Raw genomic sequence first — 4,770 nt, 5'->3', positions numbered from 1 at the left:
AATCAGAATTTAAATAAATACTAAAAAATAACCAGAGCTTTTCAGTGCACAATAACTACAATAGTAGTAGCAATTTAGGCTAGAAAAAAACTAAAACAATATAAGTACTTGGTTAGGTAATTTATTTGATGGAATATCAGGCAGCCATTAAGGCTGATGTTTCTGAAGAAAGTAAGAAAATGCTTTTTTTTTTTTTAAATGATGATGTCATTTTTACTTAGCATTTTTCTTTGACCACTAGTTTGAGTGGAATATATATATTTATTTATTGTTATTGTTGGTAAATGCTGTAGAATTGGTTCTGACTCACAGTGGCCCTATATAGAGGTTTTTAAGGAATGGCTGGTGTGTTTGAACCATTGGCCTTTCAGTTAACAGTCCAGTGCTTATCCTACAGCACTACACCAGGACTCCATATATTATTGAGTGTTGTTTTTAAATGCTGCTGAGTTGGTTCTGACTCATAGTGACCCTGTATAAGGATTCTGAGGAGTGACTGGTGAGTTTGAACCACTGACTTTGCAGTTCAAACCAACCTTGGGGTCCCAAGCTTATTGTACAGTGACATACCAGAACTCCGTAACTCACATTTTTCAGATGTACAATAGAAAAATACTTTTAATCCTGACCAAAATGAGAAAAAAGGAAAACAGAATTTCAATTTCTCATGAAATAAAGAATTTCTGGAGTCATAGAAACTGGATGAATCACCAAAACTGTTGTCCTGTGATAATCTTTAAGTAATTCAGATAATCTTTAAACCTTAAACCAAAATATCCCCTGAAGTCTTAAAACTGAACAATAGTTTAGCTTAACTAGTAAAGAATGTCTGTTTTGAGCATTGTGCTATTTTAAAGTTTATCTATACAGGATCAAATTGCCAGCAGCAACTTGAAAGATTAGATAGGAACCTTAGGGACAATGAGTATAGTGGGGGAGAAACTACTCAGAAAAGAATGGTTGCACCACTTGAAGAATGAAATCAGTGTCATGAATTGGCTGCCAGTTTTTCGGTGTATATTCTGAACAACAATAACAACATGTAAAATAAATTAATATAGAAAAGAAAGTAAAGGAATGTTCTACATCTTATTTAGGTAAGTAGCATCTAGGATCTCAAAAGCTCATGAACAACCATCTAAGATACAACTATTGGTCTGTCTGTATGAAGAAGAAAGAGGAGTGATGAGAATTGAAGATGCTTGGAATCAAGCAGTCCAGTGGACTAAGGGAACATATGAACATGAGTCTCCACAACTCTGAGACCAGAAGAACTAGATGGTGCCCAGCTATCACTACCAATGGCTCTGAAAGGGGTCACATAAATGGGTCCTGAGTAGAGTAGGAGAAAATGTGGAACAAAACTCAAAGTAAATAATACCTCAGACTATGGCCCTCAACTATTCTTCAGGTCTGGAAAGGAACTCACCCACATGGCCCTGTTTTCAGCCAAACAGTAGATAGATATATAGCAGGGACGACAACATTAGTAATATATCTCACCATGGAATGGTCGATCAATCACTCAAAATCAAAAAGGCAACACTTACCTAAGAACAAAGTTGAGAAGGGATGGGAAGGTGGGTGGAAAACAAATAGGAACCACAGGGAGGATGTGGGATAACTGTTGGTGCATGAAGGGGATTGTAGTCATTGAGAGGAAACAAAGTGTGTGGTTTGTTGGATGTAAAGCTGATGATCTTTTCTGTAAACCTTCACTTAATTCACAATAAAAAAATAAAAATTGTTTTAAAAGAGAAAGTAAAAAGGTTGGTAACCATATATTTGAAAAGGATTTAATAATATCCAGAATATATGAAGAATTTTGAGTTATAACTCAAAACCAGAAACACCAAAAACCCTTTTTTTTTAAAATGGGCAGGGGGCTTGAATAGATATTTCCCCAAAGAAAATATACAAATCAGCAATAAACACATGAAAAGATGCTCAACATCATTAGTCTTTGTTGTTGTTAAGTACTGTTGAGTCGGTTCTGAGGAGTGGCTGGTGAGCTTGAACTGCCGAACTTGCAGCTCAAATCGACTTTGCAGTCCAGCACATTAACCCAAAGTGCCACACCAGAACCATTAGTCACTATTGTTGTTAAGTGCCCTCAAGTCGATTCCAACCCATAAGCAACCCTATATAGATTTTCCAAAGAGTATCTAGTGAGCTTGAACTGCCAACCTTTAGGTTCAAACCGACTTTGCAGTCCAACACATTAGCCTACCGCACCACACCAGAACTCTCAATAGTCATTAGGAAAATGCAGATCAAAACCACAAGACACCACTTCACACCAACTAGGATGACTAACATCAGAGAGCTTGAAGAAATTAAAACCTACATTTATTGCTGGTGGAAATGCAAAATAGTATAGCAGCTGTGGTAAACAATTTGGCAGTTTCTCAGAAACTTTAAGCTTAGTTAACATGATGTTATTGTTGTTATATGCTGTGGAGTCATTTCTGGCTCATAGCGACCCTGCACAGGGTTTCCAAGGCTGTAAATCTTTACGGGAGCAGAAAGCCTCATCTTTCGCCTGTGGAACAGCTGGTAGTAGTACTGGTGACCTTGTGGTTAGCAGCCCAATTCGTAACCACTACGCTACCAGAGCTCCTTAGTTGACATGCTATGACCTAGCAATTTCACTCCTAGAACAATATCCCAAAGAACTGACAGTAGGAACTCAAACAGATATGTGTTCACAAATGTTCACTGCAGCATTATTCATGCTAGTGAAAAGGTGGAAGCAACCCAAGTGTCTTTCAGAAAATGAAAAGATAAACAAGGTGTGATATATACATACAATGTAATATTATTTCACCATAAAGAGGAATGAAATGCTGATACATGCTGTGTTTTAGATGGATTTTGAAAACATTATGCTGAGTGAAATAAGTCAGACAACAAAGAACGAATCTTGTACAATATTACTTAGGTGAAACAGGCAAATGCATAGAGTCTAAAGTTTATTAGGCTTACAATGATCTGCAGCGGGGACTTATTACTTAAGCTATACTGCATTTCTCTTGTGGGAGATGAAAAATATTTGAATTTGGATAGGAAATGGTGTACAACATGGTGAAAGGATGTAATTAATGTCACTGAATTGTACTCTTAAAAATGCTTGAAATGAAAAACACCTTAACCTAACATCTCTAACTATTAGAAAAAAGAGGAGCAAAGTAAGACTACAGCCACCAGAAGAAAAGAAATAATAAAGATTAGAAATAAATGAAATAAATAATAAAGATTAGAAATAAAAGAAATAATAAAGAGCAGAAATAAATGAAACAGAAAACAATAGAAAGAATCAACAAAACAAGAAATTAGTTCTTTGAAAGGATTAATAAAATTGACAAACCACTGGGAAATCTAACAACAAAAAAAAAAAGGTGAAGATTCAAGTAACACAAATAAATTAAATGGGTGACATCACAACATAACCAATGGAAGTAAAAAGGATAATAACAGAATACTAATATAATTGAACTCCAACACATTTGAACACATAGAAGAAATGAAGAAAATTCTAGATACACACCACCTACCTAAACTAACACAGAATGAAGTAGAAAACTCAAAAAGACCTACAACAACTACAAAAAAGACTTCTGGCAAAAAAAACAGTCTGGGCCCACATGGCTTTCCTGTTGAATTCTAACAAGTCAGAGAAGAGTTAACGCTAATTCTATTTAGACTATTCCAGAACATAGAAAAGGATGTAAAACTCCTTAATTAATTTTATGAAGTGAGCATAATCCTGATATCAAAATCAGGCAAAGACATCATTAAGAAATAAAATTTAAGACTAATATCCCTCATGAATATAAATACAAAAGTTCTCAACAACATCCTAGTCAATAGAATCCAACAATATACAAAAAAAATAACACATCATGACCAAGTGAGAGTCACACCAGGTATGCAAGAATGCTTCAGTATTAGAAAAACAATCAAGGTAATCTACCACATACATGAAACAAAGTAAAAGAACCCCAAGATCATATTGATTGATGTTGAAAAGGCATTTGAAAAAACTCAACACCCATTCCTGAGAAAGCACTCAGCAAAATAGGAACAGAAGCTAAAATTCTCATCGTAATTAGGGTTTGTATATGGAGTCCTGGTGTGGCGCTGTGGGTTAATGTGCCAGACTGCAAATCCGTTTGAACTGCAAGGTCGGCAGTTCAAGTTCACCAGCTGCTCCTTGGAATCCCTATACAGGGTCGCTATGGGTCAGAAGTAACTCAATGGCACACCACCACAACAACAACATACAAAATGAAAGGCCAATGTTACCCTCAACAGAGAGAAACTGAAAGCATTCCCTTGAAAACAGTAGCCAGACAAAGATGCCCTTTATTACCACTCCTGAAAGTCTTAACCAGGTCCATAAAACAAGAAAGGGATATTAAAGACGTCCAAATTGGAAATGAAGACATAAAACTCTATTTGTAGATAATAAGATAATATACATAGAAAATCCAAAAGACTAAGCTATAAAATTATGGGAACTCATTGAAAGATTCAGCAAAGTGGCAAGATATCAAAATACAAAAGTCAGTAGGATTCCTTTGCTCTAATAAAGAGAACTCTGAAAAGTAAATAGGAAAAACAATACCATTTACATTTAGCCACTCAAAAGACAAACTAATTGGGAATAAATCTAATCAAAGAAACAAAAAAAAATTATACCTATAGAACTACAAAACATTACTACAAGAAACCAAGAGACGTACAAAAATGGAAGCATATACCATGCTC

This window comes from Chrysochloris asiatica, unplaced genomic scaffold (genome assembly GCF_000296735.1).
Source record: "Chrysochloris asiatica unplaced genomic scaffold, ChrAsi1.0 scaffold00002, whole genome shotgun sequence".
Lineage (NCBI taxonomy): Eukaryota > Metazoa > Chordata > Mammalia > Afrosoricida > Chrysochloridae > Chrysochloris > Chrysochloris asiatica.
The sequence above is the reverse complement of the archived record's forward strand: the minus strand, read 5'-3'. Positions refer to the sequence as shown.